Source organism: Entelurus aequoreus, linkage group LG21 (assembly GCF_033978785.1).
Source record: "Entelurus aequoreus isolate RoL-2023_Sb linkage group LG21, RoL_Eaeq_v1.1, whole genome shotgun sequence".
NCBI classification, from domain to species: domain Eukaryota; kingdom Metazoa; phylum Chordata; class Actinopteri; order Syngnathiformes; family Syngnathidae; genus Entelurus; species Entelurus aequoreus.
Window position 1 is genome coordinate 48,065,189 of NC_084751.1, and position 16,692 is coordinate 48,081,880.

Sequence of the window (16,692 nt, forward strand, 5' to 3'; positions counted from 1 at the left end):
CAAATGAGAAGGTCTGCAAAAGATCATGCATATATGCAGTTATTCTCCACATTTATGTCAGCTTGTTGTGGTTTTTAGAAGTGCAGGAATCCTCTCATTGATCCCTCACATGATGAATTCAGCTGCAAGTGAAGGAAGGGAAATGGAGCGTCCAGACATGGCGGGTGAAGGTTACTTACTCAATAATCCAGAGTTCATAATTAAAGGCTTGCTTGGCTTTTAATGACCCCCGGACACAAGCAAACTTGTGCAGGTTATTCTAAGTGGAATGACTAATGAGACGTCGACAGTCAACTCGGAGCTGGAGACAATTAGCTGCAGTGCAGACAGACTGCTGGGCGCTGTGCACTACATTTGAAAGGTCAGCGCACAGGCTACAAGGTCAACATGGAGAGTGTGTGTGTGTGTGTGTGTGTGTGTGTGTGTGTGCGGGGATACAGTGTGTGTCAAGATGCTGTCAACATCAGCAACACTGGAATTTGAAGTCTGAGGGATTTCCTGCATATTAATTAAAAAATAGGACGCAGAATATTCTTATAGTCATTCTTGATATATTTATTGATTAATAGTTCAAACAATGTGATTGTTGTACGTGTGATCACATGACAGGTGGGGGGTCTCACCTTCACTTATGCAGCGTTTGCCCCAGAACCGCAATCTATTTGTGGTGGTGGTGGTCGGGTGTGATGTACTAATACAATCGTGAAATTTGTGTAATAGCCATGATGCATTGGCAAAAAGTGAGTGAAAAAACATGAAAAGCAATGTTTCAGATTAACATTCTTCTGTCACTCCTTTTTCATCATTTTTAACATCCAGGGACATTTCATTTGATTTATCTTCAAAGCCAAACAGGACATAAAAGTCCTCAAGTTTTGAAAGGGTGTAAAAACTACATATATATATATATATATATATATATATATATATATATATATATATATATATATATATATATATATATATATATATATATATATATATATATATATATATATATATATATATATATATATATATATATAAAATATATATATAAAATATATATATATATATATATATATATATATATATATATATATATATATATATATAAAATATATATATAAAATATATATATATATATATATATATATATATATATATATATATATATATATATATATATATATATATATATATATATATATATATAAATTAAAAAAAAAAAAAAAAAAAAAAAAAAAAATATATATATATATATATACACACATATATATATATATATATATATATATATATATATATATATATATATATATATATATATATATATATATATATATACACACTACCGTTCAAAAGTTTGGGTCACATTGAAATGTCCTTATTTTTGAAGGAAAAGCACTGTACTTTTCAATGAAGATAACTTTAAACTAGTCTTAACTTTACAGAAATACACTCTATACATTGCTAATGTGGTAAATGACTATTCTAGCTGCAAATGTCTGCTTTTTGGTGCAATATCTACATAGGTGTATAGAGGCTCATTTCCAGCAACTATCACTCCAGTGTTCTAATGGTACAATGTGTTTGCTCATTGGCTCAGAAGGCTAATTGATGATTAGAAAACCCTTGCGCAATCATGTTCACACATCTGAAAACAGTTTGGCTCGTTACAGAAGCTACAAAACTGACCTTCCTTTGAGCAGATTGAGTTTCTGGAGCATCACATTTGTGGGCTCAATTAAACGCTCAAAATGGCCAGAAAAAGAAAACTTTCATCTGAAACTCGACAGTCTATTCTTGTTCTTAGAAATGAAGGCTATTCCACTAAATTTTTTGGGTGACCCCAAACTTTTATACATATATATATATATATAGGTGCAGTTGAGGGTATCTGGTTTGGTGGCTGCAGGATTAGGTCTCTGCTTTTTGCAGATGATGTGGTCCTGATGGCTTCATCTGGCCAGGATCTTCAGCTCTCACTGGATCGGTTCGCAGCCGAGTGTGAAGCGACTGGGATGAGAATCAGCACCTCCAAGTCAGAGTCCATGGTTCTCGCCCGGGAAAGGGTGGAGTGCCATCTCCGGGTTGGGGAGAAGATCTTGCCCCAAGTGGAGGAGTTCAAGTACCTGGGAGTCTTGTCCACGAGTGAGGGAAGAGTGGATGGTGAGATCGACAGGCGGATCGGTGCGGCGTCTTCAGTAATGCGGACGCTGTATCGATCCGTTGTGGTGAAGAAGGAGCTGAGCCGGAAGGCAAAGCTCTCAATTTACCGGTCGATCTACGTTCCCATCCTCACCTATGGTCATGAGCTTTGGGTTATGACCGAAAGGACAAGATCACGGGTACAAGCGGCCCAAATGAGTTTCCTCCGCCGGGTGGCGGGTCTCTCCCTTAGAGATAGGGTGAGAAGCTCTGTCATCCGGGAGGAACTCAAAGTAAAGCCACTGCTCCTCCACATGGAGAGGAGCCAGCTGAGGTGGTTCGGGCATCTGCTCAGGATGCCACCCGAACGCCTGTTTCGGGCACGTCCGACCGGTAGGAGGCCACGGGGAAGACCCAGGACACGTTGGGAAGACTATGTCTCCCGGCTGGCCTGGGAACGCCTCGGGATCCCCCGGGAGGAGCTGGACTAAGTGGCTGGGGAGAGGGAAGTCTGGGCTTCCTTGCTTAGGCTGCTGCCTCCGCGACCCGATGGATGGATGGATAGGCTAAAAGTTTGTATTCATCAATCGGTGTGTTTGTGTGCATATGTGTCCATCACCTCACGTGTACGTTCATGTTTGTAGCGGGAGGAATCCACAATGCATCATACAAGACCACCACAGTATTAGCTTTTGTCCAGGAGTTTCATTCAGTTCTCCACGGGGCGTCAGAGTGACACATCTCTGCAGGGAGAAGATAACTAACCGGATGATCTCACAGTATCACCGCTTAATTTTCTTTACTGGGGAATATTTGAAGGTAATGTAACTTAAATAGGCCATTGTGGAGCAAACGGCGCCGTTTTATGTGGGGCATAAAATCAAGGCGACTCACCAAAGAGGAAGATTGGCACTTAGACCTGCAGAAGGCGTTCAAATGAAATACCACAAATGTGATCCCATAAGGCCTTTACTGTATTTTCTTGCTGGGTGTGCGAGTGTGCAGAAGCTCGCTTTCCTGACAAATTCATTCTTAATAACCTCATGCTCATATCTGAAATGTCTCAAACGATATGAGGACACTTGAAAAGAAGTGCGGGCCTGCCTCCATAAGGCGCTTATTGTCATAAAAGTAAACAGTGCAACTCAGGCAGCACAGCAGAGCCTCCAAGTTCCAACATCTCCTGAGAAGGAGGGAGAAGGATTGTTGAAGGTGAGTCAACGCTTCTTTCAACATTCCTATTCAACTGTAAACAGCTGCTTATTAAAGGCCTACTGAAATGACATTTTCTTATTTAAACGGGGATAGCAGATCCATTCTATGTGTCATACTTGATCATTTCGCGATATTGCCATATTTTTGCTGAAAGGATTTAGTAGAGAACATCGACGATAAAGTTCGCAACTTTTGGTCGCTGATAAAAAAAAGCCTTGCCTATACCGGAAGTAGCGTGACGTCACAGGAGGAAGTATTCCTCACAATTCCCCGTTGTTTACAATGGAGCGAGAGAGATTCGGACCGAGAAAGCGACGATTACCCCATTAATTTGAGCAAGGATGAAAGATTCGTGGATGAGGAACGTTAGAGTGAAGAACTAGAGAGGCAGTGCAGGGTGTATCTTTTTTTGCTCTGACCGTAACTTAGGTACAAGCTGGCTCATTGGATTCCACACACTCTCCTTTTTCTATTGTGGATCACGGATTTGTATTTTAAACCACCTGGGATACTATATCCTCTTGAAAATGAGAGTCGAGAACGCGAAATGGACATTCACAGTGACTTTTATCTCCACGACAATACATCGGCGAAGCTCTTTAGCTACTGAGCTAACGTGATAGCATCTGGCTCAAATGAAGATATAAACAAAATAAATAAATCCCTGACTGGAAGGATAGACAGAAGATTAACAATACTATTAAACCATGTACATGTAACTACACGGTTAATAATTCTCAGCCTGGCAAAGCTTAACAATGCTGTTGCTAACGACGCTGAAGCTAACTTAGCAACTTAGCATCCGGACTTCACAGAGCTATGATAAAAACATTAGCGCTCCACCTACGCCAGCCAGCCCTCATCTGCTCATCAACACCCGTGCTCACCTGCGTTCCAGCGATCGACGGAAGGACGAAGGACTTCACCCGATAACAGATGCGGTTGGCGGCTAGCATCGGCTAGTGCGTCTGCTATCCAAGTAAGTCCCACCTACAACTTTCTTCTTTGCAATCTCCATTGTTCATTAAACAAATTGCAAAAGATTCACCAACACAGATGTCCAGAATACTGTGGAATTGTTCGATGAAAACAGTGCAGTTTGTATGGAGACACATTGGGTACGAATACTTCCGTTGCCGTCGTGACGTCACGCGCATACGTCATCATACATAGACGTTTCCAACCGGAAGTTTAGCAGGAAATTTAAAATGTCACTTTATAAGTTAACCCGGCCGTATTGGCATGTGTTGCAATGTTAAGATTTCATCATTGATATATAAACTATCAGACTGCGTGGTCGCTAGTAGTGGCTTTCACTGTATTTAAAAAAAAAAAAAAAAAAAAAAATTTTTTTTTTTTTTTTTTTTTTTTACATAAATAAATACAATCATGTGTGTTTACGGACTGTATCCCTGCAGACTGTATTGATCTATATTCATATATAATGTATATATTGTGATTTTTATGTTGATTTCATTAAAAAAAAAAAAAAAAAAAAATTTTTTTTTTTTTTTGTAATTTCTTGTGCGGCCCGGTACCAATCGGTCCGCGGCCCGGTACCGGTCAAATATCAGATATATCAGATTGTAGGTGGGTTTATTTTGTACCCTTCGCGTTCATATTTCACCTTTTGTTGCATTTTTGTTGCGTTTCACTTGATTGTAAAATATGTCGAAATATTTTGTCAATATTCAGTGTTTTATCGTTCATAGAAAAATGTAAAATTCCATTAAGGTTTTTTAAGGCGGTCTGTCATTACGTTTTTAGCTTTCAATCAGACATTATTGTGAGGTTTTGTATTAGTGTTCCTAAAAATAGATATACTGGCCCCCAGACACATTTTTTCCTCTAAATGTGGCCCCCGAGTCAAAATAATTGCCCAGGCCTGACTTCCGGTCATTAGAAAACATCACTGCACATCATAATGGCAGCTACACTTTACATCTTCCATCCATCCATTTGCTACCGCTTATTCCCTTTGGGGGCGCTGGAGCCTATCTCAGCTACAATCGGGCGGAAGGCGGGGTGCACCCTGGACAAGTCGCCACCTCATCGCAGGGCCACTTTCCGTCTTAAAGATACAAAAAAGTTATTTGGGAATGTCGGGCGGGCCAGATTGAAAAGCTTAACGGGCCACATGTGGCCCCCGGGCCTTAATTTGCCCAGGTCTGACCTAAGGTCTGGCGGCGTGGTCGCAGTGCAAGTAAGAGTCTGCAAGTTCTACGAGGGCCTGTACGCGTCCTTTACGTTCTACGAGGGCCTTTACGCGTCCTCCCGTGTCCTCGTCCACCTTTCGCCGTGGTCTGTCCATCTGGCCCGGCCAACAAGAGCCGCGTTAATGTGAACGTAAAGGGGTCTATTAGCGCGCTAGACAGGAAACGGAACAAACCAAAAAGCTTTTTCTATCCGTTTATTATTAATGAGGCCTGGAGGTTAATTTACTGCTTAATCACCTAGGCAGCATGGCGGGTGATGGAATGGCTGAATAAAAGCAAAGAGCGGGAAGACTTCCACTGGGATGAAATTGAGGAATTGGAAGAGGGATAGAGTGGTTATTGACCAACACAAACATGATCATGTGGGTGGGTGTGGTAGTTACTCTTAGTTAGTGGAGTGTGGGTGTGGTAGTTACTCTTAGTTAGTGGAGTGAGCAAGCCTTTACTCACAAACATGGAGTCATGAACAAATTGTTTCATCTGACCACAGAACTTTCCTCCACAAGGTCTTATCTTTGTCCATGTGATGTCAGATGGAACAACAATGGAGCTGTTTGGCCACAATACCCAGCAATATGTTTGGAGGAGAAAAGGTGAGGCCTTTAAACTCCCAGGAACACCATTCTTTTTCAACTTTGCGCCTAGAACAATCCGGATGGTTCTTTGCCTCTTTGGTCCGGAGGACACGACGTCCACAGTTTCCAAAAACAAATCTGAAATGTGGACTCGTCAGACCACAGAACACTTTTCCACTCAGTCCATCTTAGATGAAGTCAGCCCAGTGAAGCCGGCGGCGTTTCTGGGTGTTGTTGATAAATGGCTTGTCCTGGGTCTTCCCTGTGGTCTCCTACCAATCGGACGCACCTTAAACACCTGACCAGCAATCTGAGCAGATGCTCGAACCACCTCATCTGGCTCCTCTCAATGTGGAGGAGCAACGGCTTTACTTTGATCTCTTCCCAAATGACGGAGCGTTGTCTTTCGGCTTAGCTTCTTTTTTACCATGACGGACCGATACAGGATCTGCATCACTGCAGACGCCTGTTGATCTCAAGATCCACTTTTCCCCCACTCATGAGCCAGACCCTGAGGTACTTTAACTCCTCCACTTGGGGCAGGATCTCCTTCCAAACCCGGAGATGGCACTCCACCCTTTTCCGGACAAGAACCATGGACTCAGACTTGGAAGTGCTGATTTTCATCCCAGTCGCTTCACACTTCATAAAATCATACCTGCTTTCAGACCAAAGTCACCAAAAAACTATTTCACAGATTTTTCTCTAAAAGAGAAATTGGATATTTTATTAGTTTTTGGCACAATGCCACAATACATGTAATCCACATTTAAATCCCCATTGTGCTGACATGTCACATTTGTTCTTTAGGTGCTTGGTCCGAGATTTTTTGGATTCCATGAAATACCTGCACATGTATTTGTGGCAGCGTGTGTGTGTGTGTGTGTGTGTGTGTGTGTGTGTGTGTGTGTGTGTGTGTGTGTGTGTGTGTGTGTGTGAGTGTGTGAGACCACTTTGTGCTGCCCGTGTCACAACAAGCTTTAATTGTGTAATCCTGCATGTAATCCCATCAAACATACTGTATAGCAGCAGCAGCCTCCACCAGATTACACCCTGACATATTTCTTTATTGTTTGTTTTGTTTCATACAACAGGCAAAAAGAGTGAAGATACCAGAGCAAAAAAAATAAATAAAAATAAATATATATATATTTTTATTTTTTATTTTTTATTTTTTATTTTTATTTGTTTATTATTCATTATTTTTTATTATATATATATATATATATCTTTTTGTTGTTGTTGTTGTTGTATTATTTATTATTTTTTATTATGTGTATATATATATTATATTATATTATATTATATTATATATTATATTATCATATTATATTATATTATTATATTATATATATTATATTATATTATATATTATATATATTATACGTATATATATTTATATATACACATATATATATATACATATATATGTATATATATATATATATATATATATATATATATATATATATATATATATATACAGTATATATATATATATATATATATATATATATATATATATATATATATATATATATATATATATATATATATACATATACTTATACATATGTATATATATGTATATATATACAGTATATATATATATATGTATGTATATACAGTATATATATATATATATATATATATATATATATATATATACATATATATATACATATACTTATACATATGTATATATATATATATATATATATATATATATATATATATATATATATATATATATATATATATATATATACATATACTTATACATATGTATATATATATATATGTATATATATATATATATATATATATATATATATATATATATATATATATATATATATATATATATATAATATTATATTATATTATATTATATATTATCATATTATATTATATTATTATATTATATATATTATATTATATATTATATATATTATACGTATATATATTTATATATACACATATATATATACATATATATATACAGTATATATATATATATATATATATATATATATATATATATATATATATATATATATATATATATATATATATATATATATACATACATATATATATATATATATATATATATATATATATATATATATATATATATATATATATATATATATATATATATATATATATATATATACATATACTTATACATATGTATATATATATATATATATATATATATATATATATATGTATATATATACAGTATATATATAGACATATACTTATACATATGTATATATATATATATATATATATATATATATATATATATATATATATATATATATATATATATATATATATATATATATATATATATATATATATATATATATATATATATATACACACATTTGTATATATATATATATACATATAAGGGGTGTCAAAAATGTAATGGCTCCAAGTGACTTTCCTGACTTGTTCAAGTTTTATTGCATAATCGATTCCGAATACTTTTTAAAAAATCTACCTTTTTTTTTTTTTTTACAAAATCTGTCCTGTCCAGCCACTTTAATAAATGTTTGGGTATAATTTTATAAAAAAAAAACACAATTTGAAAATACACGATTTGATTTAGAATCATGGCTGGACAGCACATATTTTGTAAAAAAAATAAAAATAAAAAAAATACAGATTTTAGATTTTTTAAAAATTGATTAGGGAATCGGTTACACATAAGGATCAGGATTCATTCTAAATTTGATTGACACCCCTAATATATATACCTCAGAAAACACTTTCTAAGTACCACCATAATGACCGACATTAAAATACAATATTATTGTAGGCCTAAATATTCATTAAAAACAAGGTAAAAACATTGATATTTAATATTTTTGGCCACTGTAACATTACACACAGTTTGAACAGTAACACTGTGTTTGAATATAGAATGACGTGTTTCCTCGATGGTGCCCTCGTACCACTCGTGGCACACGTACCACAGTTTGACAACCTCTGTTATAGGCCATCCCAAACCTCGACTCTCTTGACTTGACATTATTGTGAAGTGAATAAAGTGCAAGTTTAGAAAGGTATGAAACCCGACACCACACGATAAGGCACAATGTTTTCACCAGCTGCGGATAATACATTTCACTAGCAATTACTTTTATTTTCAATTATTTGATTTCTAATTATTTGATATATTGGTGTTAAACGCTTCACACAGTACGCTTTAGGGCTCTGCATTCTAAAAAAAAAAAAAAAAAATGCGTCTGCCTTTCAAAGAAGGGCCATCGGGCAAAACAGTGAACAACACAATGAAATTCTAATAATTATTGTTCCGGAAAAATAATTATTGCTCAGCCAAATAGCCGCTCTGGTGTTTGGTATTTAAATAACAAAGGATATTAGCGGGGTGTGTGTGTGTGTGTGAGTGTGTGTGTGTGTGTGTGTGTGTGTGACTCATACACAGGACAAAAGACATAGGAATGCATTATTAATATGCACACACCAATCAACAAGTTATTTTTCTCCCTCGCAGTGCATTCAGCATGAATAATGTTGTGGTGTGTATTGTTGTTTCCAGTCTTAATGCCCCCCCCCAACCATTAAAAAGGCTCATCAAAACAGGTCTTATCATCATCTCTGTTATGATTCTTGCTGATCTCTCCCTGATCCGCTGACTCGTAAATACCAAGCGGTGTGAAGTGAAGGATTAGCAGAAAGAGTGTGTGACGGCGCTAATGTTGACACAAATGTGAGCTCCTGTTGTTTTTAGGCGCTGGCGTCGAAAACAAGACGCATGCATGCTCACTGATACGCCACTATTACAAACAATATGCTATTATACCTTTGTAATCTATTTTACACAACAAACATGACAGCTGTTAGACGCCAGCATAATAACAGATGTTACTGATATGCAGACGCAATAATATACAATACATGTTCTAAGATATTTCATGTCTTTAAAGGCCTACTGAAACCTACTACTAGCAACCACGCAGTCTGATAGTTTATATATCAATGATGACATCTTAACATTGCAACACATGCCAATACGGCCGGGTTAACTTATAAAGTGACTTTTAAAACTTCCCGGGAAATATCCGGCTGAAACATCGCGGTATGATGACGTATGCGCGTGACGAAGTCCGAGTAACGGAAGTTATGGTACCCCGTAGAATCCTATACAAAAAGCTCTGTTTTCATTTCATAATTCCACAGTATTCTGGACATCTTTTGCAATTTGTTTAATGAACAATGAAGGCTGCAAAGAAGACAGTTGTAGGTGGGATCGGTGTATTAGCAGCGGACTACAGCAACACAACCAGGAGGACTTTGTGTGAGCGCTAGCCGCGCTAGCCGCGCTAGCCGCCGACCTCACCTTGACTTCCTACGTCTCCGGGCCGCCAAACGCATTGGGTGAAGTCCTTCGTCCTTCTGCCGATCGCTGGAACGCAGGTGAGCACGGGTGTTGATGAGTAGATGAGGGCTGGCTGGCGTAGGTGGAGAGCTAATGTTTTTAGCATAGCTCTGTGAGGTCCCGTTGCTAAGTTGCTAAGTTAGCTTCAATGGCGTCGTTAGCACAGCATTGTTAACCTTCGCCAGCCTGGAAAGCATTAACCGTGTATTTACATGTCCACGGTTTAATAGTATTGTTGATTGTACCGCCTGAGGGATCCAAGGTGCGTAATATCATGGCTTACGTGCAGTGTTTTAGTCTTAGTATTTGTTTTGTTTCAATGGCTAAACATTATTGGTTTGTACTTTAGCACTTTAAGATGTATTTAAATGGAACGTGTGTTGCAAATAAAATCTATGATTATTAATTATTTCTGGCGGGCGGTTCTCCTCTTTGGTTGTCCTACTCTTTTCATCGGTCCTTGAACGCACCGTCGCCCGTCTTGTATTACGATCATTCTGTGCGATGACAGCACATCTTGTAGGTTGATTGTGCACACCTGAATATTTTAGTTGCTCAGACAGTAATGTGATCACATCAGTTCAGATTGAGGTATGTTGTGTCTCAACGGGTAAATACGTTGATGTCTTTTGTTTTCATGATAGTTGATCACAGTGCAGTTTTTAGTCACGGTTTTCCATCATTTAATTTAGAAGGTAATACTAAACTGTGGAAGTGGCTTCCCAGCGGTCCCACTGACGGACACTTTACAGGAGCCAGGCGTGCAAAGTTGAACAAAGTTTATAATGTGCATAGATTTTTCTCCAAGTCTTTCTCCTGCAGAGCGTGACTTTTCAATCACGTCCGTATCCTCTCTCCCCTCCTGCTCCCGACCGCTTACTGTTAAAGACGACAGATGATTAGATTAACACGTACCACCTGTGAAATCTAATCAAATGCCAGCTGTGTCTCGCCGTCAGCACTGCCACGCCCCCATCGGATGGTGCTCTGTCCTCAGCACCATGGACAGAGGCGACCTTTGCTCCTGCAGGCAGCGCTGGCCACATCTCCCTCCACATACACATTGAGTGCTTTGTTGTGATTATTAATAATACTGTTTATCACTACATCCCCAGTTATTCTGTTGAATTAAGCTGCTTCCTGGAAAAAGCAAGCAATAGCGTACACCGAGACTGTTGAATTCTGCTACCACGTCATGTTTGCTGTTGAATTTTATTTTGTGCACATGCTGCTTGGTAGTTGGGTATGACTCGTCATATTTCGGCAAACACAATCTCTGTTTTTACAGAGATTAATATTCCTGTTCAAATGGAAATGTAAGCTAGCATTTTGTGCGTCAATGTGAACTTCCTCATGCTTGCTGGTCAGAAGATACAATGAAAGAAACATCATTTAAAGTCACTACTTATTTGTACACGAGGCACACGAGCTTTCAATGGGGAATTTGTTTGAGGCAAATATTTGAAATATTTTCCTTTGTGCACTTGTGAGCGCATGCTGGGTAGCGGTGGGTTGCAGACTGATTGATTGAAATGTTTATTAGTAGATTGCACAGTACAGTACATATTCCGTACAATTGACCACTAAATGGTAACACCCCAATAAGTTTTTCAACTTGTTTAAGCCACGTTAATCAATTCATGGTATCGACAGAATACCAGCTGAGTCTGCAACTGATGTGACGTCACGCACAAGCCGGGTGTTGTAACATGGCACCGTTGGACTTTTTATGTTACTCGGTGTGACTGGCGGGATTCTGTTGGTGCCAAAAAAAGTAGGGGTGTCAAAAGAATAATCAATTAAATAAATCGCTATTCTTATTTGTAACAAAAAAAATCTTTAATTTATCCTGTCCAGCCACTCATATACTTTTTTATTTTTTTTTATTTTATTTTTTTATGTTTTATTAATCAATCCAACAAAAAAATACACAGCAACACCATAACAATGCAATCCAATTCCAAAACCAAACTTGGCCAAGCAACATTCAGAATAGCAATCAACAGAGCAATTGAGAGGACACACAAACATGACACAAAACAATGCAAAAGTAGTCAAACAAAAATGAATTTTATCAACAACAGTATTAATATTAGTAACAATTTCAACAAAGCACTCATATAGTTGATGTAGATCAGTGGTTCTCAAACTTTTTTTGTCATCCCCCACTTTGGACAAGGGGGAGTTTTCAAGTCCCACCTGCCCCCATCAATCAATCAATCACCCCAACAGAACGCTAATGCCAAGCTTAACATTTTCAAATTTATCGAACATCAAGTAACATCAAGTTGTATACATTCAAACTCAATAACATAAAATAACATCAAGTTCAATAATAAATAAAATAACTGTGCAGCTGTGGTATAACTTGCATCAAGTTCAATAATAAATGAAATAACTTGCACCAAGTTCAATAATAAATAAAACAAAAGTGGTATAACTTGCATCAAGTTCAATAATAAATAAAACAAAAGTGGTATAACTTGCATCAAGTTCAATAATAAATCAAAAAAAGTGTTATAACTCACATCAAGTTCAATAATAAATCAAAAAAAGTGTTATAACTTGCATCAAGTTCAATAATAAATCAAAAAAAGTGTTATAACTCGCATCAAGTTCAATAATAAATCAAAAAAAGTGTTATAACTTCCATCAAGTTCAATAATAAATAAAATAACTTCCATCAAGTTCAATAATAAATAAAATAACTTGCACCAAGTTCAATAATAAATAAAACAAAAGTGTTATAACTTGCATCAAGTTCAATAATAAATCAAAAAAAGTGTTATAACTCGCATCAAGTTCAATAATAAATAAAAAAAAGTGTTATAACTTGCATCAAGTTCAATAATAAATCAAAAAAAGTGTTATAACTCGCATCAAGTTCAATAATAAATCAAAAAAAGTGTTATAACTTGCATCAAGTTCAATAATAAATCAAAAAAAGTGTTATAACTCGCATCAAGTTCAATAATAAATCAAAAAAAGTGTTATAACTTGCATCAAGTTCAATAATAAATCAAAAAAAGTGTTATAACTTCCATCAAGTTCAATAATAAATAAAATAACTTCCATCAAGTTCAATAATAAATAAAATAACTTGCACCAAGTTCAATAATAAATAAAACAAAAGTGTTATAACTTGCATCAAGTTCAATAATAAATCAAAAAAAGTGTTATAACTTCCATCAAGTTCATTAATAAATCAAAAAAAGTGTTATAACTTGCATCAAGTTCAATAATAAATCAAATAAAAGTGTTATAACTTGCATCAAGTTCAATAATAAATAAAATAACTTGCATCAAGTTCAATAATAAATAAAATAACTTGCATCAAGTTCAATAATAAATAAAATAAAAGTGCCACTTTGCAATCTTTGCAAAAAAAAGGAGGAGCTATGCATTTGGCAAGACAGGGCAAGTGAACATGAGTTTTACAGTACTCCAGCATTAGTGACTGCAATGAGCCTGTTTTGCACTGCACAGCTTTTCAAATCGGGGTTGCAGGCTTGACACTGCCACTCTTGGCCTGCTACCCATCCGTGCGAACGTTTGTTCCGCTTAGCCCCGCCCCCATTAGTTACTGTTGCTATGTCTGTCAAACTTTCGCTCCTACCTAGAAATTTAAAGCCTAAAGGAAAAATAAGTAATTTACATTTATTTACAAAGCGGATTTCACAGACAGAATCACAAAGTGATTTACAGTGTGTATAGAAAATGAAAGCATAGTAAAAAAAAAAAAAAAATCTAAGAATATAAAAAAACTAATTTTAAGTGAAATTTCCTCCAGTTCCTCACGCCCCACCTGTCATGTCTCTATTCCCCACCAGTGGGGCGCGCCCCACACTTTGAGAAACGCTGATGTAGATGATCTAAATCTGCTGTACAGATTGACTTTAGAAAAGAGAAGTGTTGGGTACTTTTCTTGTTGCCTTATTTGTATTGGACTTTATTAAATGTTTGGATATCATTTCATCAAACAAAACCACTTTTCTTTTAAGTGATATATACATTTGTCACAGCAGTTTCTCTATTTTATGGAGGAGTGTAGTTAATCACAGAACTGGCACCCAATGTTATTATAAAAGTAGTGATTTTGAATGGAGGATCGTTCTGAATTGAGTATTGATTCTGAATGGAATCGTTACCGATCGAATCGAAGAAGAATCGAAAGATTCACAGCCCTAAGAAAAAGTAGCAGATTCGGTGGTCATCCCTACTGATAGAGATAAAAGCTCTCAAATAGCAATTTGTGTCTTTTTTCTCAAACTGAACCTTTTATCGATGTGTAGGACAATTTCTCTGAAATTGCTATTTTTAACATTTGGGGGTTTAAAAGCTCACAAAGTACAAACATTACAAGTTTCTATACTCGTATCTATTTGATCTCAGAGGAGTCTAGAATAAGTTTCCGACTCCTGCAGGAAAAACAAAAACATTTTTAAAAACAGGACAGAGATGAGTATTTTAATTCCACTTGCCCTGATCTGGCCTAGGTGGCCTATATTTGACTCCTAAAAGACCCTTCCTTCAACAGCTTTCCCTCTAAAACATGGATTAAACAAATCATAGCTGAGAGCATAAATATGTTTGTGTCTTTTTTTATTTGGTATCAAATCCTGGCAGCACATTGACGCTGACGGTGCGCTAAGTAAGACTCAGAGAGTGAAACATTGACAGATGGCCTATTTGGGCTTCTTTGAGTGCAGGACGACAGTTTGGCTGTTCCTCCGTCACCGGCCCGACTTTGGTTAAGGATGAACGCTGCACTCAGTGGTGAGGTACTTATTTCTATCCCAGTTAGCCTTCAAACACCAGCAACATGTCCACGTCTTCATCCAAGTAATACACACACACAAACACATGTGGTCCATTAACGAGGTCCCCAGATGTTGCAGCACAAATCCCAGATGTTCTCCCATTCTGATTGGCCCGGAGGTCTAATCATGACAAAAACTAAGGATGGAGTACTTCCACTTTGCCACTGTTTGTTAGAAGGACATCTCACAGTCTTATGGGCATTCGTGATACAAACAATACTCTTGATTTTGTTTGTTTCTAGTAGTTATGTATATGTATGTATGTATATACAGTATATATATATACATACAGTAGTTCCATTAGCAGCAAAACAGGCCCAGAGCATAATACTACCACCACCATGCTTGACGGTAGGTGTGGTGTTCCTGGGATTAAAGGCCTCACCTTTTCTCCTCCAAACATATTGCCGGGTATTGTGGCCAAACAGCTCCATTTTTGTCTCATCTGACCACAGAACTTTCGTCCAGAAGGTCTTATCTTTGTCCATGTGATGTCAAAATTGAGCTGCAATATGTTTGGAGGAGAAAAGGTGAGGCCTTTAATCCCAGGAACACCATGCCTACCGTGGTAGTATTATGCTCTGGGCCTGTTTTGCTGCCAATGGAACTGCTGCTTTACAGAGAGTAAATGGGACAATGAAAAAGGAGGATTACCTCCAAATTCTTCAGGACAAGCTAAAATCATCAGCCCGGAGTGTTACGTTCGGGTCGCATGATGATGTGGGGTTTGTTCTCCCAGGATGCAAAAGGACGAATCGGAAAGGACTTGATTTAATAGTAAAATAACCCAGAACAGGTACAAAACACGAAACAAACCGACTAGATAAGGTGCCGAGCGCACCGGAAGCTAAGGCTACAACTTAGCACAGACTATGATCACTAGCAGGGGCTCGGAGACAAGCAAAAACGTACGTAGCAGTCGCGTGACGCAAATAAAGAAGCCAGGACGAGTGATCAACCAAGGCAGGCTTAAATAGAGTCTCTTGATTACAAACAGGTGTGTCCCGAACAACAGAGGCAGGTGAAAATCACAAGTAACCATGGTGACTAAACTCAGGAGGTGCACAAACAGGAACTATAGGAGTCCAAAACAAACAGAATACAAAAAACATGATCCGGACCACGGATTATGACACGGAGGTTGGGTCTTGGGCGCAGTTGGGTGTTCCAACAGGACAATGACCCCAAACACACCTCAAAAGTGGTAAAGGAATGGCTAAATCAGGCTAGAATGAAGGTTTTAGAAGGGTCTTCCCAAAGTCCTGACTTAAAGGTGTGGACAATGCTGAAGAAACAAGTCCAACACATTTAGCTGA